Here is a 23,018-nt window from a genome sequence, read left to right on the forward strand (position 1 = left end):
AAAACCCATATATAAAACTATCTGGTTCAGACAATTTTGGTGAGATGTCTTTGACTGCTTACATCTTTAATGCTTATGAGTCTATTCAGATCTTCTTCTCAGCTTCTTCCACTCCTCTGTTTATGGGTGTTGATGGCAGCTAATGTTCTCCTCACCTGAAGGTGTGGCCCTGGCCCAGTTTTCTTTGAGTCAAGAAACACCTAGATAATCTCAGTGCCTATGTCTAAAACTATTGACATACTTATTATATGTGTCAAGGTATGTAAAAAGGTAAATATTTTGATAAAAGAGTAAGGCATCCTGTTCAGGGAAGGTAAGTGTTGGGGGGAAAGTTAGCAATTATCTGGTCTAATGTCCTCTGCAGTATACGAGGGGTCTTCAAAAAGTTCATGGAAAGATTCATATTTTGTTTTCATTCTATTTTTCCACAAATTTTTCGAAGTTCATTTGCATTCCAAATTGCAGTAACTTTAGGAGTTTTTCACTTATCTCCAGAGTTAGAACCTTATAGTAACCATGTATTATCAGAAGAAAAATAAAGATATTTCCACTTACAAAAAAAGAAAAAGGAAAAGAGGTTATAAGCAGGAAATTCATGGACACACCAACAAAAAAATATGAAATATTCAATAAATATATTATAGTTATAACATTTTATACATTTATGTGTTTCTGTGATCTTAAATATTTCAGTTTTTCCCACAGTTTGATTATGGTTTCTAAATTTCTTTTCAGTCCTTTCTTACTAAGAAAAACTGAAAACTTGATATTTGTATCTCTCCCCTTAAAAGATTCTTGTACAGTATGACATCCTTTTGTCTTTTTCACCTGCTCCTACCCTATCATTGCTGTTATCTTTAAATTCTAAACTATTGTGCTCATATTTTGTGTTTCTTTGTCATTAGTTATTTTAAAAGACAACAGATTTTGCCAAGATATTTTATAAGCATTAATTCTTATGTCTTTTAAGCATCTTCCGTATTTGTTTTTTTATATTTGAAAATTTCATCAAAAACTGTTTTCTAAGACTTCATATGCTTGGAAATATATGTTATCATATCCTCATATTTTAATGACTGTGTAGCTATATGTAAAAGTGGTTTTAAGATATTTCCTTTAATACTTTGAAAATCCATGGTCTTTTTGTCCTGTTTATCTCCATCATTTCTTCAAATACATGGATTGATTGAATTATGTCCCCCAAAGTTGATATATTAGAAGCTTAATTCCCACTATAACTGTTGAGGGTGGGAAATCCTATTATTGTAATTGAAAGATGGGGCCTTGAGAAGGTGGTTAGATTGTAGGACCATGCTGTAGTAAATGGATTAATAATGGTGGTCAGGGGCATGGTTCTGAGGGTTTTAAAAGAGAGCAGCGAAGAGTGTCTCTCTCTCTGCCATTTTCTGCCTTGTGAGACCCCTGCAGTGCTGTAAAGCCACCACCAAAGAAGACCCTCACCAAATGTGTTCCCTGAACTTTGGACTTCCCAGCCTTTGAAACTGTAAGCAATATATTTTGTTTTCTTATAAATTACCCAGTTCCAGGTATTTTGTTTTAAGCAACAGAAATGAATACATCTTCCTTATGTTTTGATTTTTGAGTCTCCTGTTATTCAGATGTTATAGCCAGTCATTCCCTCAGCATTTCTTTTATATTTTCTATTTCCTTATTCTTTCCCTAGTCTGAAGATTTTCTCAAACTGGTCTTCATATTCACTAATAAATTAGTTTTTCCAGTCTATAAGCTTTAAGTGTTATATTTTTATACCTAATATTTCTGCTTGCTTCTTTGTTCTCTTGTTCTTATTTCATGTTACTAAAATCTTCCCTTACCTCTTTTAGTATGTTTATTAGGCTAATTTTAAATTCTTGAGCCATAAGATCTAACATTTCTGCTTCTCTTAGAATTTTTAGGCCAGTATGTTATTTTTCTTTGAAAATAGTGGTGCTCCTTAAATTTCTTGATATTTTGACCTTTAAGATTAGTTTTTCCTGTGGATATTAGCCACTCTGGCATCATATATGAGGAGAGGCCAGCACCTAGTCTATGTCATTATCAATGAGCACAGAGGATGAAAGGTAGGTAGAAAAGATTCAGGCCACCTGAGAAATCACAGTTAATTTATCAAATCCAACAAAACAGTACCTCCAGTCTGTGTTTTACCATCTGCTTTGCACGTTCCACCCAAGCAGCATCCAAAGCTGCTGATTCTAATTGGTAGGGAAAGGCAGAGAAATTACATCCCATTTATGTTAGTTAGCCTCCACTGTTTTTCTCAGCTCTTTATAAGCAGTCTGTTTACTCCTGAGAGCATTTGTATAGTAGCCTGAGTCCCTGCAGATATGGGTACAGCCAGTTTTTGTCTCAAATTGGGGAAAATTCACAAGCACAACCCCAATAGTTCATTTCCTATTTGTCCTCTCAGAACCTTGAAGGGTTGCCTTCTGTCCTAGAGCCCCAGGTTCTAAGGTCCAAGTCGCCAGCCTAGCACACTTACCAGTTGAAAATAGTCCTCTCTACCACCCTTCTTCCCTAGGAATTTTCAGGTTTTCTTATTTCTTAGCTTTTTCTCTCTATAGTTCCTACTAGAGTTGAGGAGAGGGAAATATGACCCAAAAGCAAGAGAAACTACACTCAATAGAAACAGACCAAGAAATGACAGCTATTCTTTGAAACAACTATTTTAAAGAAAAACATTAAAATAATGAAGAAAGCCATGGAAAATAATTTTTTTAGTTCTAGAAATTTCCACATCTGAAATGAAATATCCACTGGATGGGGTTATCAATGCATTAGATATTGTAAATGAAAAGATTAGTGGACTTGAAAAAGGCATACAAACTGAAGCAGAGTAAGAAAACTGGGGGGAAAAAAAATGAACAGCACCTCAGTGTCCTGGTACCATGTGGTCTAACAAACGTATAATTGGAGTTTCAGGAGGAGTGAGAGCAAAAAAAAAAAAAAAAAAAAAAACATTTGAAGGAATAATATCCAAAATTTTTCCATACTTGATGAAAAATAGAAACTGACAAATCCAAGTTCAACTAACACCAAACCATACCAAAAAACCAAAATAATACACACCAAAACACATCATTTCTGAAAGCAGTAATAAAGAGAAAAATCATAAAAGTAAAAAAGAGGCACATTACATACAAAACACAAAAGATAAAAATGAGCTGACTTCTCATCAGAAACAGTGCAAACCAGAAGAAGACAGTGAATTGAGATCAGAACTGAAAGAAGAAAACTGTAAACTTAAAATTGTGTATCCAGAAAAACATCTAAAATAATGACATTTTCAGACCAAAAAAAGCCCAGCTTAGAGAATTTATTGCTAGCAGACCTGTGTTACAAGAAATGTTAAATGAAGTCTGAAGGCAGAAGAAAAGTGATACTAGATAGAAACATGATCTACAAAAAAGAAAGAAGAGCCCCAGAAATGGTAAAATGTATGGGTAAACATAAAAGACTATTGTTTTCTCATCTTTTAAATTTTTGAAAGATAACTATTTAAATTTTTTTTAAAAAAACAACAAAATATAAGAACAAATATTGTATGTGTAACATATAGAAGTAAAATTTATGACAAGATTGTTCTCTCACTTAAAAAAAGAAAAAAAATTGTATGGCAAGAGTTCAAAGAACTATAGGAATAAATGGTAGTGTAGTGTCTTAAGGTTTTTATATTATTCAGGAAGTGGTATGCTATTATTTAAAAGATAGTCTGTGATAAATTAAAGATGTATATTTAAACCCTAGAGTAACCACTAAAGATATAAAACAAAGAGGTGTAGCTTGATGATTCAATAGAGGAGATAAAATAGAACACTAAAAAATTTAGTTAATTCAAAAGAAGTCAGAAATAGAGGATGAAAGAACAGATGGGACAACTAAAAAATTAATAGCAAGATGGTAGACTTAGAACAAACTATATGATAATTACATCAAATGTGAATTGTCTAAACACTCGGGTGAAAAGGCTTATTTTGTCAGACTGATAAAAACCCAATACACAACTCTATATTCCAAGGGTTGGCAAACTTTTTTTTAAAGGGACAGATAGTAAATATTTTAGGTTTAAGGGCCATGAGGTTCTTGTCACAACTACTCAAGTGTATTCTTGGAGCTAAAAAACAGCCATAGACAAAGTGTAAACAAGTTCTTATGCCTGTGTTGAAATAAAACTGTATTTGCAAAAAAAGCAACTGGGGCCCCCTTTTTTTTTGTAATTTGTTAATCTCTGCTATACTGGATAGAAGGGCATTTTAAACATAAAAACAAAGATAGGTTAAAAGTCAAAGGATGGGGAAAATATACCATGCAAACAAAACATCAGAAAGTCACAATGGCAGAATTAATATTAGAAAAAGTAGATGTATGAACAAATATTTTGCCAGAGATAAAGAAGAAATTTTATAATGATATGACGGTTCATGAAGAGGACATACTGTCCTAAACGTATAAGTTTTATATTTTTAAGATCAGTCTTAAAAATGTATGAAGCATAAACTGATAGAGTTGAAAGGAGAAATAGACAAATCCACAATTGTAGTTAGGTATTTCATCCTTCCTCTCTCAATAGAACAAGTAGACAGAAACCAGTAAGTAACAGAAACCTTGAACAGCACTAAAAACTAACCTGACCTAATTAATATTTATAGTACATATACCCAATGACAACAGAATACACATTTTTCCCACTGCACATGGATAGCTGGGCCATAAAGCAAGTGTCAACAAATTTTAGAAGATGGAAATTATGCAGTGTATGTTCTCTGAACAAAACAGAATTAAATTACAAAACCAATAACAAAAAAGTAGGACCCCCCCAAAAAAAAATTTTTGGAAAGTAAATATCACATTTCTGAACCTATGAGAAGAAATCAGAAAGGAAATTAGAAAATATTTTGAACTGAGTAATATTGAAAGCACAACATATGAAAATCTGTAGAATGTAGCTAAAGCATTGCATAAAGAGAAATTTATAATTTTGTGAAGAAAAAAAGAAAAGGAAATTAAACCCAAAGTACAAACAAGGAAATAATATAAAAGCAGAAATCAGTGAAATAGGAAATAGACCTAACAAGTGGGAAAATAAATGAAACCATAAAGTTGTTCTTTGAAAATATCGATAAAATTAATAAACCTCTTGCTATACTGATAAGGAAAAAGCGAATAGGGGAGCCATTAAAATAGCAGGTTGGGGATCTTGGTGATGACAGCCCTCAAGTTGTAGTGTCAAGTTATTGCAATCTTGCCTAGCTGCTATCTCTGGCTGCACAGGTATCCTGGGATCTCTCTTCTTTTTTCTCTCTCCTGTGCTGGAACTCCTGTTTCTTAAACTTTCTTTTTTTTTATTTTTCTCTCTCTTTTTTGTAGAGTAAGTCCTCTAGGAGTTTCTTGACAAAGGATGTTTAGGAGGTGATTTTTGTAATACTTTGATTTCTCATTAAATTTTAAATTTCCATAGACATTAGATCTTTCCAATTTGGTTTCATTTATATTGCCTTAACCTGTTATGTCTTGTTAGGGTAATTAGAAGTAGCTATTTAAAAATATTTTTGTGCCACCATTAAAACATACTTTCTTTTCCTTTATTTAATGTCTGTAACTGCATGAGAGAAATATTCTGAGTCTCTTTCATAAGAAAGAAGATTCCAGAAGACATTGCTGTTAAAAGAATCAATCCCTTAGATAAGCTTTATTACCCAGAATTTTATTTACCAAAGTAAGTACATCTGCATTTGTGTAGATTTTTTATATGTCAAATTAACATTATTTTTCCGTTTGCTAAAACCACTAAGACTTAGTATCTCAAAAAATTGGTGTCTTTTATGAAATACAAGGATGTAGACAGTATGGTAACCTAAGTGGTCAATGGGAAATTTGTAGACTAGAGACAGCCATGATTACTATTGTTATTTCATATAAATTTGAGTGAAAATTGCCTAATTCATTTACAGTGTTTGGGACTATTTTATTGTGTCAGACAAAGGGAGCTTTTCTATAAGCCAGGTGGGGTGTGTGTCCATGTGTGTGTGTATAAATTAAAGAAATATATATGTAATATATAATATACATTATATAACATTTATTCCTTCATCAACATTTACCAAAATTGGCAAATTAATAGATATTACTTGAAAAAAATGTATGGCAAATTTATATCTGCCAAAACTAGCCACAGATATATTTCTGATCCCACATGCTCTTCTAGAAAATGTCATTCTTCTCTGCTTGGACATTTAGGTGTTTGTAACATTTTGCTGTTACATGTTTTAGTATTGTTTCTTTCTTTTGATTATTTCCTTAGGCTCTATTTTTGGGAATAGAATTATTGTGCTATAGCATCTGAAATTTTTAATGACTGGCTACACTAAAAAAAATTAAAATATTTTACATTGCCATAATCAATACAGACTGTCTCTGTTTCTCCAAAGCCTTGACAGCTATTAACAGGTTTTTTTTTCCCTAAAATATGAAGTGAAACTACAGAGTTGTTTTGATTTGAATTTCTTCAATTTCTACCAAGATTGAATCTTTTTTATTGCCTTTGTTAGTGTGTATGTATTGTATCCACCATGTTTATTACCATAACTGCCTACATTCTCATGGTCTTAAAACATCTCCACCACTGAATACCTAGCTTTGTTTCTCAGTGTCCCCATTTTTCAGTTTCCTCTGTAAAATGGAGGTACAAGGATTATCTATTCTTAGGTTTTTGCAAGGAATAAATGAAATAATGCACATAAGGCATTTGGCTTGGTTTTATCTATTATGATATTATTTTAAACACTCAAAGAACAGTAAGTCTAGGTTTTCTCATATAGATAAGCTGTCATGATTTTATATGTTTTTGTAATAAGTTTTTAATATGTATATTAGATATAAATACCTCCCAGCCACCTATAAAATTAAAGTGTTCTTCTATGATTGTATAAGTATTTATTCTTTCAAGAAAACACCATGGTATGCATTAAATGCAGGGATCGCAATAAGACATGATGCCTTTCCCCACGTAGCTTCTAATGTAGTCTGAGAGAAGGACTCTATCTGTCAGAACTCCCCGGAGAAACAAAATCAGTAGGGGATATATATATGTGTGTGTATATGTATGTATGTATATATACATATATACTGTGCTTGTGATTATAGGTGTATGTGTGTGTATATATACGTAGATACAGAGATTGATTTCAAGGACTTAGCTTAACCAACTGTGGAGCTGGCAAGTATGAAATTTGTAGGGCAGAATGGCAGGATGAAAACTCTTGGGTAGGAGCTGATGCTGCAGTCTTGAAGCAGAATCTCTTTAAGGAAATATCAGCTTTGTTCTTAAGGCCTTTCAACTGGTTAGATAAAGCTCACCCAGACTGTGGAAGATAATCTTCTCTACTTCCAGTCAACTGATTGTAGATGTTAACCCCAACTATAAAATACCTTCACAGCAACACCTAGTTAATGTTAACTGAATAACTGGGTATGGTAGTCCCCCCTTATCTACAGGGAATACATCTCAGGACTCCCAGTGGATGCCTGAAACTGCATTTATAGCACTGAGCCCTATAAATACTGTTTTTTACTATACATACATACCTATGGTAAAGTTTAATTTATAAATTAGGTACAGTAAGAGATTAACAACAACTAGTAATAAAATAGAACAGTTACAACAATATAGTAACAAAAGTTATGTGAATATGGTCTCTCACTTTTTCCCTTAGATATCTTATACTGCACTCACCGTTTTTCTTGTGATTTGTCAATGTAATAATACAGACAGCTGCTAAGTGACTAATGAGCGGGTAGCATATACAGTGTGGATACACTGGACAAAGGGATGATTCACTTCCCAGGTGGGACAGAGCAGGAGGATGTGAGGTTTTACCATGCTATTCAGGGTGGCATGCAATTTAAAACTTATGAATTGTTTATTTCTGGAATTTTCCATTTAATATTTTTGGGACCATGGTTAACCACAGAAAGTGAAACCATGGATAAGGGGGGACTACTCTACTATAGCCTATCCAAGTTGATGCAGAAAAAGTATCACAAAGGCAAATGATGTGGCAGGCTTTTGATGGTAATTTTAATATTAGTATATTTCAGCATTTAAATATTAATTCATACCTTTAATTGTGGCCTTTCAACAAATAAAATAAATGGACTAATGTGTTGAAAGGGAAAAGATTTGTTATCGATGGAGGTTTTATATATTTCTTTATTATCACAGTTCTCTACAACGTATTTTCTATGAGTATCCTCTATGAGAAAAAGATATCATATGCAGTATACAAACTATGACTAAGAGGTAAAGTGATTTGATTTTTAAACTACTATATTATTCCATCTAAATGAATGTTAAATATATCATCTTAAATAATCATAAATATATCATCCTAAATAATCATCTTAGGAGAACTGTAAGTTTATCTTATGATGCCAAAATTCCCTTAAAATTTAAAGGATTCTTTGGATATCCTCTTTTAGAATTGGCTTCTGAGCCCAAAATGCATTCTTTTGACTGCATTTATTGTTCCTGCACCTTCTTTAAACATTGGCTCAAATGTCACCTCCTCAATAAGGCCTGCTCTGACCATTCTATTTTAAATTGCAACCTTTCCCTCCCCCTTTACCTTGCCTTTTTTTTTCTTATAGTACTTAAACTTTCTTTCTTTCTTTTTTTTTTTTTTTTTTTTTTTTTTGTGACCAGTAAGGGGATTGCAACCCTTGGCTTGGTGTTGCCCGCACCGCACTCAGCCAATGAGTGCACCGGCCATCCCTATATAGAATCTGAACCCGCGGCGGGAGCACCGCTGCGCTTCCAGTGCTACACTCTCCCGAGTGAGCCACGGGGTTGGCCCATAATACTTAAACTTTCTAATGTATTATGTAATCCACCCATTTATATAAAAGACCTGAACAGCCAGTTTATCAAAGAAAAAATGCAGATGGCTAATAAACATATGAAGACACTCAATTTTTCAACTTCTTCCTTGCACTGTAACATTTTTCTGGTGATTGATTGTTGTCTGCAGGTTTTGCTATTTTTTTTCATCCTCTTTTCTTAGAGTATCTTTATTATCGTTGCTGTGCTTGTTTCTTTTTTTATTACTTATGACTGAATGTAATAATTTTACCTGGCTAGCTATTTTCAAGAGGGGAGGGTCAAGGGAAGGGAAGGTCCACAGTTGTTCCAGTTTGGCTAGTCTTTACAAAGAGAAGATCTGCTGGCACAGACACAGAATACTTCCTATAAAAGTGGCTTGTCTGTGGATTCTTTATGTAGCCCAATGTTTTTTCCTTCTCTAAATGTGATTCTAGTGGAATTCTGCCTACAACTCAGCTCACCTCTGTTCTCATACCTCTGATTATAAGCAAGGCCTATAGCCTTAGGGTATGTTATACACCTTCAGGGCATATATTGGTGCCATCGTTTTCCGGGATCTGCATGGCAGAGTCCTTTACCATTGATAAATTTCTTAAAAACTGCTTTTCTTCACTTACTCTCATGTGGCTCCTGCCGGTTTGCAGCTGAGATCCACTCTTGTCTATTTTAGAGTGTGAGGATTAAACCTGAATCCTAATTTTACTGCGAATATAGTGTTTGGTTTTCTCCATGAAGGAAGGAAAGGAGGGAGGGAAGAGATGGGGGGTGGGGAGAAGAGAAGAAACTAATGAAGCAATCACCTCTGTTAGAAAAAGCCACAATCCAGAAAGCAAGAACTGAGGAAAAGACATTGTAAAACAACAGGAGAAGATGAATTATGAGCTTGCAAAACTTAAGAAAGAATTCAAAGGTGCAACTGAAAGGAGCACAGGAGCGACTAGACATTATGGAAAGTACCTTAAGGAATATAAAGGATTAAAATGAGAAGGATGAATAGAATAAATGAAAGAATAAGAATTGTGTGTATGTGTTTAGATAGATAGATTGAGATAGAGACACTAAAGACAACCAAAATAATAGGAAAGAATAAATATTTAAAGATAAAATTTAGTAACACTTTTATAAAATAGAAGGCAGTTTGGATATTGAATATTGAAAGGGCACATCATAGGCCAGGAAAAATTGACCTAGAATTGTCAATATTGAGACATGTCCTTATAAAGTTACTGGACTTTAAGTATGAAGAAAGAATGGTCAAATCACTGATAATAGGGGGAAAAAAAATCAGCCTTGTATCTGATTTATCCATATCAACATTTAGTGCCAGTTGGCCATGGATGAACAACTACAGAATCGTATAGAAAGAAAAGTGTTTAAGCCAAACCGTCTCCAAGTGTAAAGATTACAGACAGTTTTGAACTCAGGGAATATTGTTCAAGTGTGCCCTTCTTGAAAAAATTCCTAAAAAATGAAGTACTGTCAATCAGATAGAGATATGAGGGTACTTCATGGAAAAAATTCATGGAAAGATCCAAATTATCCTTTAATTCCATTTTCCTACAAACTTTTTAAAGTACCCTGGTAACCAGAGAAATAACCACAGAAGGACTGGCAGTGAGCATTGAAAGGATTTAACTGTAAAATAAGGATTAAAATATGTGAATTAGAGCTAAAGAACAAAATGTAAACAATATATTTCCTAAAAATAGAAAGGATGCACCACTTCTACCTGTTTTATCCTTTTCCCTCCAGTTTTTATAGTTAAAGTTTTAACTTTCTCATCTTTAAAACTTGGAAGTCAAAGGATGTCAATTAAAGCTCACATATAATAAAAAAGATAAGCATAATTTAACAGTTCAAAGAAAGACAATATTATCTGAAATATGATGAAGGAAAGAAAGAGGACAGAGTAATAGGAATATGTTAATATTATAATTGTTTATAGAAGTGAACTAAGAGATCTTGAATACAGGAATAAAGGACAAAGATCTAACTTACGTAAGTTAATCTGTAAATACAAAGTTGCATACAGTTGTAAGTACTGGAACAAAGATACAGAGAAACTACACATGGAGAAAAACAAGGTAACAGAACTAATGATAAAATATTTTCTTTTAAAAATATGTAGAAAACAAGTTAAAATAATAACATAATGAAGACCCATTCTATTTGCTAGATGCCCAGTGTCACAATTATCATTTAACATTGTACTAAGAGAAGAAAGAAATTAATGTAAATGGATTTACCTCATGTTGGTTTTTTGAAAAGTACATGTCTGACTAAATCACACAGCAATATTCTATTTTCTGATATATGCAAAAGACACAACTTAACTAAAGTGTTTTAGAAATGCCAAAAACAAAGAAAGCTTAAAAATCATATAAAGGCAAGCAAATATTTATACTAGACCAGAGAAATTTAGTCCACATGAACATTAAATGAGGTGAACACAGTCATTTTTTAATTCAAGGAGTACACTTCACAATGGAGATGTAGCAATTATGAATATTTACAAATCAAATAGCATGGCATCAACACTTGTAAAGCAAAAACAATGCAGGTACAATTGGAAATAGAAACACCATCAAACTTGAACAATTTATTCATTCTTCTATCAGTTAATAACAGATCAGTCGGGTGGGGTTGGTAGAGGAATGGGGAAACAAAGCATTTGCACAAAAGTCAGGAACACACCAAGATGTCCACTGACGTGACTATCATTTAACATTGTACTGAAGGAAACTAGCCAAGAGAGAGATTAGAAATTAAAAAAAAAAAAAAAAAAAGAAGTTAAACCTATGGGTGCACAAGATATTATTATATACCTGAACCTGCCACCCAAAGTAAAATCAACTACCACAAATAATAAAAGAAATCACAAAGACATGTGGCACAAGATTAATATATCCATATAGATAATTTTCATGTATTCCAAAATAGCTTTCAATCAAGCCATAATGTCCTAATGTATATTGTTTGTGTATTAGTTTCATTTGGCTTTTGTAACAAATTACTACAAACTTGCTTGCTTAATGCAAAAGACATTTATCCTCTTGTAGTTCCAGGGGCCAGAAGTCTGAAATCAGTATCACTAGGCCAAAATCAAGATGTTGACAGGGCCATTCTTTCTCTAAAAGCTCTAAGGGGTAATGTGTTCCTCACCTCTTCCAGCTTCTGCTGACTGCTGACATTCTTTGGCATAATTATTATTAACATTAATTAGTTAATTAATCATTTGATTTTATGTAGTTCATGCAATCAAGAAGACATGAAATAAGGGCATGGTCCTTTGTTTTCGCTTCCCCTATGTACTTACTTTAATAGGCTTTAAAGTTCTACAACTACTCATTTCTTTTAGGTGAAATGTGCAAATGGAAACATTTTTGTGATCTTGCTACATACCTAATTCTTGTTTTACATTTTTAGTTATGTTATTCTTTTTTTTCAGTGTTGCCTGTAAATATCACTTTACTATTACAATTATTTTTATAGATTCCTTTTTTTACCTGTTGGTTATTTATATGGATTCTTTATTTCTCAACTTTTCTCTTCTCTTTAATTATTTTTCTTAAAAACTGTAAAACTCAGCTTTTAATAACAAAGTAAATATTTCCATGAATTATAAAGTTAATAGAACTTGTGTCACCAAGTGCCTCTGTTCTGTAAATTATAATAAAAGGAATTTATTTGAAGCAAATTAACTTTTGTCTCCAGTTATGTTTCTCCATGAGATTTATTAAATGTCTTTATATTTAATACAAAATCTTTTCAAATCCAAAAGTTATTTTTAATCTTTATTTTTACTTCTGTCTTCTCATCGGCATTGTAATGATATATTGCAACTTCTTCATTTGATTTTACCATGAATACATAGTTTTTTAATTATTCTAAAACTGGTTAAGTCAACACAGGAGTAGTCCATATAGCTGAATTTACTACATATAACCATTTTATCTTATATATCATTGTTTGAGATTTTTAGTTTCATGTGTTACTTAGTGCTATGGATCTGAATGTTTGTGTCCACCCAAAGTTCATATGTTGAAATCTAATCCCCAGTACAATAGGACTAAGAAGTGGACCTTTAGGACGTGATTAGATCATAAGGACAGTGCCCTTATACTGGAATTAGTGCCCTTATAAAAGAGGCCCAAGGGAGATTGTTCACCCTTTCTACCATTGGAGGACACATACAAGGTGCCATATGTGAGGAACAGGCCCTCACCGGACACTGAATCTGCCAGTATCTTGATCTTGGGCTTCCCACCCTCCAGAATTGTGAGCAATAAATTTCTATTATTTATAAATTGCTTGGTCTAAGATAATCTATTCAGGCTGCTACAACAAAGTAAGACACTTAATATAAATTTAAAAACTATTAAAAGAGGGAATTTGTTCTTGACTGCTTTTCAGTTCCAACTAAAATTGTGGTGTGGACATTATTTAAGAAGCATAACAAATACTATTTGATCACAGTATGTTATGTAATAGATCTTAATTTCATTTTCATTTAAAAAAGAAATGCAAGGCCATAAAAGTACTTATTTCGAGTTGCAAGCATTAGCCAAATTTCTACATTCTACATGAGGCTTACAGGCTGATTTTCATACAAATCAGTTACTAATGCTATTTTATCTCCATATATATGTACCCTACCTTTTCTACCTCCAATGTTAAAGGTGTACCTTTTATGAAAGACTGCTGAATTATTTTTTTCTAATACCTCAAACATACCACATTGTTTTACACCAACTATTCAAGAGGTAATAGGTTTTATAAAATGATGGGCAAGCTCACAGTTTGCTAAACTACCTAGATCCAGTTTTATTTTATACTTTATTTTTACATTATTAAACTTTCTTATAATTTTAAACATATTATGATCTTAAAAGGCCAAAACAACAAAAATTTAATTTTTAAAAAATTGTTATTGCAGTTTACCACATATTAGGAAATATTGGGAGCTCCTTAAATTTAGTTCATGGTCATATCCTGGATTCTGGAAATCATATTGTGATATTATATTTATAAATCAAAGTTTACCTATTTGTTTTGCTTATATTACTCAGCCTGGAAAACCACAAATTATAAAAAATAACTTAGGTGACTAAATAAGCATTGGTAATATGGTAGGAATTTTATCCTGTTACAATTTATTTTCTATGAACATTAAAGAACTTCTATTGTTTCTTGCTACATATGTATTGTTTCTTGATTCTACTAAACTTTTATTTGTATCTGTTTTATTATTTAAGGTATAAAAAAATTCTGTCTTTAGATAGCTCCCTTTTTCATATGTATATGCAAGAGAAGATTATGCAGTTTTAAATTGAGTGTAGACTTTCTCAGTGTAGACTTACTGCTGAAGTAACTTTCTCTCATTATCCATTGCTGACGAGCCGTGATCTGTCCATGGAAGCAATCATTCAGCAGATCTTTATTCCTGAATCATCAAGCCAATTTATGAATTCTAGTGAGTAATATCTTCCCCTCAGGCCTACTAGAACATCATCTGTCTGGGACCCAAATGAGTGAACGTAGATTTTGGTGGACTTTGATGTCCCTTTCTTTCATTGTATTTTAGCCACCTATAATTCATCTGTTCGCTGAAGGAATAATGAATGAAAGACAGATGTGAATGGTTATCACTTCATTTCTTTCCTCTTCTTTAGTATAGTGTGTCTCAAAATATTTTTTTATTTTATCAGTATACAATGTAGTTGATTTTCATGTCCTTTTACCTGTTCCTCTTCCCCCACACGCACTACTCCCCCCCTCCATCAACATCATGTCTGTTAACTTGTCTTAACAAGTTCAAGGAATTGTTGTGATTGTTGTGTTTTCTCCCCACCACACACACGTTTATTTGTTTGTATATTTATTTATTTATTTTTAGCTCCTACAAATAAGTGAGAACATGTGGTATTTCTCTTTCTATGCTTGACTTATTTCACTTAATATAATTTTCTCTAAGTTGATCCATGTTGTTGCAAATGGTGGTATTTCATTCTTTTTTATAGCAGAGTAGTATTCCATCATGTAGATATACTACATTTTCCTTATCCATTCATCTGATGATGGACATTTAGGCTGGTTCTAACTCTTGGCTATTGTAAATAGTGCTACGGTAAACATGGGAGTACACGTATCCCTTCAACATGATGATTTCCGTTCCTCTGGAATCGCTGGGTCATATGGTAGATGTATCTGTAATTGTTTGAGGAGCCTCCATACCATTTTCCATAAAGGCTGCACCATTTTTCAGTCCCACCAATAATGTATGAGGGTTCCTTTTTCTCCGCAACCTCACCAGCATTTATCATTCTCAGTCTTGGATATTAGCCATCCAAAACTGGAGTGAGATGATATCTTAAAATGGTTTTGATTGCATTTCCCACATGCTGAGTGATGTTGAGCATTTTTTCATATGTCTGTTGGCCATTCATATGTGTCTCAAAATATTTAACAGGTAAATCTTAAGTTTTTCAAAAAGGATGTCATTGTTTTTGAGTTACAAACATTTCAGGAAATAGGTCTGTCCAGTTAGCTTAGCTGGTTAGAGCATGGTGTTGTAACACCAAAGTCAAGGGTTCAGATCCCTGTACCAGCCAGTCACAAAAACAGAAATTCCAGGAACTATATTGTTAAAAAGTATATCATAAAGTTTATTTTCAATATACAGTAATATTTATTATACATAATAAAGACATTTAAAACTTTTTTCACTTTTAGTAAGTGACCTGCTATTTAATTTACTTTAAATTATGGGGGTTAGGGGGTGGGGAGATGACTTGCCAACAGTAAATATAAAAGGAAGATAATATTTTAAACAGTATTTGACTTTGAGACCAAATGAGTATTTCAGTGGATACTGAAAAGTAAATCTAAGTTACAACATCAAAAGTATGTGCAAAGCTGCTTTTATGATGTGATATTTTAGGGTTTTTTACATTTTACACTTTCTAAAGCAACTGTTTTTAATTGCTAAATAAGGAAATCTTGGATACAAACATCACTATATTCTCTTTAGTACTGACTTTTAAAGTATTTGAGACTTTTAGAGGTTCCTTTTAATTAAATAAATGCCAACTTATAGATGTGATGGTCATGTTGAGGCAAATTTACAGACTTCATAGAATTTTCATGCTTTTTTTGTCACTAGTAGTTTTTTTGTGTGTGTGCTATCTTTAACCAGCAACCTATGTTGTAGTAAATTTTAAAATGCAGGACTAAAGGTTAAATAATTTAAACCTATACAACAATAAAAAATATCATGGTGTCTAGAAGGTCATCGAAGTGATCAGCTGAGTGGCTAAGATATGTGCCTGCTTCTCAGGTCCCTAGTAGCATTTTCACTCATATGTCTTGGGTGTTCTCCATTTTAAATAGAAGAAATACTTAAAAAACCACGTAGTTACCAACTTTTTAAATTATAAGTTTAAATAGATGTTATTAGTGCCTTTAACATTAATTCTCTGACCTTCATCAGAGGCCAACAAACTTTTTCTGTAAAGGGCCAGATGGTAAATATTTTAGGCTTTGAGGGCCAGATAATGTACATAGAGCTACTCAACGCTGCTGTTGTAGTGTAAATACAGCTATAGGCAATACATAAATAAGCATGGCTGTATTCCAGCTTTATTTGTAGACACTAAAATTTGAATTTCATGTAATTTTTAGGTGTCATGAAATATTTTTCTTCTTTTGACATTTTTTCAACTATGTGAAAATAGAAAAACCATTCTTCACTCATGGGCCATACAAAAACCGGAGGCAGACTGGATTTTTCTGTGGACTGAAGTTTGCCAACTCTTGCTTTAGATGGTTAAATGTACTGGTTGTGAAAATCTGCTTTAACAATGCATTCTTAAATTTCTTTAGTAACACATCTATCATAACATCAGTAAAGTTCTTACTGATCTGAGTTTATGCCTGATGACAAAAGATGTTCAATTTGTTACCAGTAGCTTCTATGTGACCCCAATAATGTTGCTTCTCTGTCCCACTTTACACATAGTTCATGGAAGTAAATAAAAAGAAATTTTAACACTGTCTGTTGTGAAACAACTTATCTTTGGTTGTGATGATGTGGTGTGGTACAATAGAAATAAAACTAGGAGACATGGAAACCATGCTGTAGCCCTGGTTCTACCACTAGTCAAAGTGGTCGATTTGCTCAGACCTCTGAGGCTCCATTTTCTCACCTACTCATTGTGAAGGAGTATTAAGAGGTGATATTATAATAGCAGATATGAAATCACTGGTAAGGTAAAAGTATTTTTACCAATATTTCACATATTCTTTCTGATCATTACTCAATGAGGGCAGAGACTGTTTTGTTCCTGCTATATCCCCAGCACCCAAAACAATGTCTGAAATATATGTGGATCTCATAACTAGTTTCTGAGTAAATAAGTGACACAAATAATCCCGTATGTTCCTTTGCCTTGCATTATCAAAACGATTATAGAAAGCTCTTTATGAATAAAATGTTTTAATGCATAAAATAAAATACATAGAATTACAAAGGAAATTTACTTTATTCAATATAATGAAATATAGTTCTAGCCACAGACCCCTTGAGGGTCCATGAATCCTGTTTTTTTAAATATGGAAGAATTTTTAACTTTTAATTTTAATTTTTAATTTTTAAAATTTTTTTTTAACTTTTTAAATTTTTTTTTTCATATCTCTGTAATTACAAATTACAAAATTATGTTGATAGGATATAAAACAAATGCAAGCTTTATTTGGGCTGTTCTTTAAGAAACCCTTCCTCTCCAGTTTTAAATTATAACAAAAAGAACAGTTGATATTTTTACCCTGTTTTGGTTAAATTTCTTGTGGTTGGCAAGATAAAAAAAGGGCATTTTCTGGGAAGGTACTGGAGTATCTTACGGAGTTGACAAGTGAGAAGAAAAAGAACAAGGGTAGCTCTGGGGACATCATCTTTCTCCAGAAAAGAGCCATTGATGGGAGCTCCCAGTCATGGGTCTGAATTTGAAAATACTGGAAGAGAAACCTGGCTGATCCATCTTGGATCACAGATACACACCTGAATTGGTCAGCCAGGGCCAGAAAGTGCGATGATATAGAAGAGCTGTCAGCATTAAGGGCAACTATTTGGTATAAGGGTAAGCTGGGAAGCCACCCCAAGAAATATCTAATATGTAGTCTTATAAATCTGACTCTAGAAAATAGTACATTTATTTTATACTTATCAGTTTCTCATGATAAAATATTTCACTCCAAACTGTAAGACAGCTTTGTCTGTTGACAATTATATAGACTATACTTACAATTATGAATTTTAATATGTGACAGATTACTCACTGGCATATTAATAAATGGTAGTGGCAGTGTGGCATGGGGGTTAAGAGTTTAGGCCCTTGAGCTAGACTTGCATGGCTTCATATCCCAGCTCTATCACTTAACTAGCTGTGAAAGTTTGTGCGTGTTAGTCAACCTCTGCCCCTCATTTTCATTATCTATAAAAAGACAGAAAGCTGCTTCAGTATAACCAAAAAAATCTCATGAGCATACCACAATAAGCATTAATTCTTGCTCAGGCATTTGTCTATAAGCTAGAATAGGTCTGATCCAGGCTGGGCTAATCTAGACTTGGTTCCAGCTGGAGGATGGGACTAGGTCTGTACCACATCTCTCATATTCCTTGGACCTAAGGCATTGTTTTCTCAGAATGAAAGGTACAGTTGAAAGGGGATAGACCCAACTACACAAGTATATTTCAAGGCTCTGCTTGTGTGATGTCTGCTATTACTCCATTGGCCAAAGGAAGTCATGTAGTCAAGTCCAAGGTCAAAGCACAGAGAGGTAGGTATGCACTTTCTATGGTGATGTGGTAGGGGAAAAGAGAAATAATCTAATGTACCACAGGGGGGTAATGTTAGTACCTATCTAATAGAGTTGTAAGGTTAACATATGTAAAAGCTTAAAATAGTTTCTGGTACATAGCAAATGCTCAATAAATATTTGTTATTAGAGGCATACTCAATGTGGAAACACAGAAATTCAGTGTGACATAACTAACATAAAATAGCAAATGTGTCACTTTATTTGAGTCAAACATGCTTAAATTTAATTGAAAAGCTAGTCTCTATTGTTTTAATTGTAGAATAGACGAGCAAATTTATATACCTTTCAGACTGTTCAGCCAACTTCTTGGACAGTCAGATTGGTTATTGCCACAATTATTTAACTGTTAGTGGAACCATAGAATTTCTAAAGATCATTGAATTCTACCCTCTCATTTTACACATAATAAATTGAGCCAAAATGGTGAGATATCAAAGTAAAGGGAAAGAACTAGATGAATGGAGGATGGATAGATGAATGATAAATAGTGAGTAGTTAAAGAGAAAAAGGGAATGCAAGGAAGCAAACCTGGATCTCTAGAATTCTAGCTGAGAGGGCTGACCCATCCTCACTTGGGAGAGTGTGGTGCAGATAACACCAAGGTCACAGATTTGGATCCCTACATAGGGATGGCCATTTCGCTCACTTGGGAGAGCGTGGTGCTGACAACACTAAGTCAAGGGTTAAGATCCCCTTACCGGTCATCTTTTTAAAAAAAAAAAAAAAAAATTGTAGCTGAGAACTTTTACCACTGTATCACACAGCCCAAGTGTTGTTTTCTGAAGTTTTATATAAATAGTTTATCATATTTTTCTCTATACTTGCACCTTTCAGTGAACCTTAAAGGAAGAAATAATTTTCAGAAGTTTTTAAAAGATTTTTTTCAACTATTCCTTCAATTGAGAAGTTTCTATGCAGTAAGATTTACTTAACATGTATTTTTTTTAAAAAACTAGTCTTTACAGAGGCTTTCATTTATCCACTTTACTAATATTTATTGAGTTACTGTCATCTGTTAGGCAATGGGCATACAGAGCAAAAACAAAACAAAACTAATCTCTGTGTTCAAATCATACATTATATAGAAGAGACAGGGAATTAACATATTAATATGTAACGTGTTCCACAATCCCTTATCTGTAATTCTAATGTCAAAAAGCTCTGCTCAAACTCATACAGGGTGAAACCTCAACTAAAAACTGGGAATAACAAATGCTGGCGAGGATGTGGAGAAAAGGAAACTCTTCTATACTGTTGTTGGGACTGTAAATTAGTACAGCTATTATGGAAAGCAGTATAAAGGTTTCCAAACAACTATAGGTAGAACTATCATATGATCCAACTGTCCCACTACTGGGTATATACTCAAAGGAATGGAAATCATCATGTTGAAGGGATACCTACACTCCCATATTCATCGCAGCTCTATTTACAATAGCCAAGATATGGAACCAACCTAAATGTCCATCAGTTGGACAACTGGATTAGGAAAATGTGGTATATATGTATACAATACAATACTACTCAGCCATAAAAAATGAAATTCTGCCATTCACAGAAACATGGATGAACTTAGAGAAAATTATGTTAAGTGAAATAAGCTAGGCACAGAAAGAGAAATACTGCATGTCCTCACTCATAAGTGGGAGCAAAGAGAGAGAGAGACCACAGTAAATTGTAGAACTTTCAGAAGGAGAGAACAGACCTATAGTTACTAGAGGTGGGAGGGGGGGGAAAGGGGTTAGAGACACAAAGAACAATTACAATTTGTAATGATGAACATGCTAATAATATTGATTTGATCATCACATACTGTACACAAATACGGATAGTCAACTATAAATATGTATAATCAAAAATAAAATAATAAAAAATCTTAACTCATTTAGTAGTAAAACTGATATGAGGCTGTTTATATTCTCTTAAAAAATCCTACTTGGAATGAATATATGTTTCACTGCAGGGATATTAACATATTTTATTAAAGGGTGCTGTCCCAGACCTGTTGGATGGTGGTGGGGTAGGAGGGACATGTCACATAATTACAGCACATGTACCATATTACCTTTAAAACCTCAACAAATACTTAATTTCAAAACTCATCTGGCCCATAAAGGGATTGTGGGGCTATATAATATCTAGGAATTATAAATACTGTGAGTGGAAATGAAACAGGTATGGATATAGAGCATGACGGTCAATGGGGAGGAGAATGAAGGTTGCAGGCAGAGGTTATTTAGCTAGAGTGATAAGAGAAGCCTCTCTGTAAGGTGACATTTGAGCAGATTCCAGAAGCATTCCATGGAGCTCTCAAAGAAAAAGAGTACTTCATACACTGGGAACAGACACGTGGCTCTCTGGGGAAATATTCCAATCTGAGTGAAGACCAAGGTCAAGACCTAAACCCAAGAGTGTAGTTGCATGTTTGAGGAAGAACATGAAAACCGCTGATGCTATAGAATACCAAGCAGGGAGAAGAGTGATCGTATAGGCTCTCAGAGAAGTAACAGGAGCCCCATCATCTAGGAAAAGGCCTCTGGATTTTATCATGTTTGGGGATTTTGAACAAGGGAATGTCTTAAATCCAATTTTCTTTATAAAAATATCACTCTGTTGCTCTGTGGATAATAAAAATATCACCCTTTGGCTATGTGGATAAGAGATTGTTGCAGTAGCAAGGACTGGGAAAAATAAATGATCATGACTAGATAAAATTCAGAAATTCAATGGCGACTGGTCATATAGATACTTTTAAATAAAATAATATCTTAATTATATTTTAATGAAAATAATCTCTTAGATATCCACTGAGCAGGTGTTAAGCTATGAATTAGTAAACGAAATATTATTATGTTATCATGTTCATTGTTTCTCATTCTAGATATTTCTGGAAGCATTAGGCATTTGAGAAATTAGCATGGTCATGATAATGCTGTTTCCAGTCTCCCTCCCTCTTCTCAAAGCTGCTTCTATTCTACCTGCTGAGGGACAGTTAGAGAAAAGAGGCCTGAACTTGGAGTAATAAGAACTGATTCCTCATGCTGGCTGATGCCATTAACTGGCTATAACATTGGTTGAGTTATTTAACTTCTAGATTCCGGTTTCCTATAGTGTAAAATATACGGATTGAGTCAACTGGTTTATATAGCTCATTTTTGATCTTCAGTCATAAATTTAGCAAGTCCTTTGTGTTAGACTCTAAATTTCTGTGATTCTAAATGAGATCTTGTAAAAATCTCAAATTTTCCTTAAATATGAATCTTAAAAAAGATGGAATAACTGGCTATCTGTTCAAAATTGATAAGTTTGCCTTTGTTTCCTTTTTAACAGGACCAAGCAAATAAATACTAGAAAACAAGAGCACAGAATATTTTCCTTCATCAATCCATAGAATTCAGATATTTCTCTAATTCCATCAAACACAGAGGAGTGACCACCTGGCAGATGGCCACAAAGGATGTCAGCAATTTTTTGGAGGCAAGCAATGAAATATTTGTGTTATGAGTTTTTTGTTATTAACTATGTGGAACCAAGTAGAATAATCTTGGGTTTTAATGAAAAAATAAAATGGGCTCTTTAATATAGAAATTTATATAAGCAGAGCTATTTTTTTCTTTCTTTTCTATTTCTTTTTCTTTTTAGCACTGTTGCATGTCAGAAATTACATTAAGATGCTTTTCAAGTTTCTAAATAAAAAACTAAGGATTTAAATAATAGAAATTAAATGCCCATATTTGAAAACAGGGCTATTTATATCTGTCTTAGACACATATGTCATATAACTGGATATACTAAACAGATTTGGAAATTAGAATTATTTTCTATTTATTTTAGAATTATTTGTGCCTTATGATTTTTTTTTTTTAAGTAATTCCAGCGTTTTTTTCATCCTTATCTTTAACGACTATTCTAAAATGCTCCAAAACATTTGGAAATCTTTATTTCCCTCACTTTATATTTTGTGAGAATCCTGCATCAAAAGATTTCATTGAAGTTTTAGTTAATTTCATGGCAGCTCCTATTGCTCCTGGAAAGCAGTTAGGCAAGGATTGTGTACCACAGTGCCGCCTTCAAAACTGAAATTAATTATATTACCCACTAAAGGGAAAGTTTGCTTGAAAAGAAACTGACTATATTTAAAAGAAAAAAGTTATATGGAATCTGTCTTCTTTATATTCATGAAAAATAAAGACTTAAGTAAATGAAAATAAAGTGAAATAAAAGTAAACTTTTAAAAATGTAAGTA

At 33.2% G+C, this 23,018-nt stretch overlaps 1 long non-coding RNA gene across 1 annotated transcript in view; it reads left to right on the top strand.

Moving 5' to 3' along the window:
• Nucleotides 1–22,243, top strand: part of LOC134390050 (uncharacterized) — a 189,696-nt gene extending 167,453 nt beyond the window's left edge. The window contains exon 3 of the long non-coding RNA XR_010024848.1: nucleotides 22,103–22,243. This is a non-coding gene — a long non-coding RNA (uncharacterized LOC134390050). The remainder of the gene's footprint in view (nucleotides 1–22,102) is intronic.
• The last annotated feature ends 775 nt before the right edge of the window (nucleotides 22,244–23,018 follow it).

This window comes from Cynocephalus volans, chromosome 1 (assembly GCF_027409185.1).
Source record: "Cynocephalus volans isolate mCynVol1 chromosome 1, mCynVol1.pri, whole genome shotgun sequence".
Classification (NCBI taxonomy): Eukaryota; Metazoa; Chordata; class Mammalia; order Dermoptera; family Cynocephalidae; genus Cynocephalus; species Cynocephalus volans.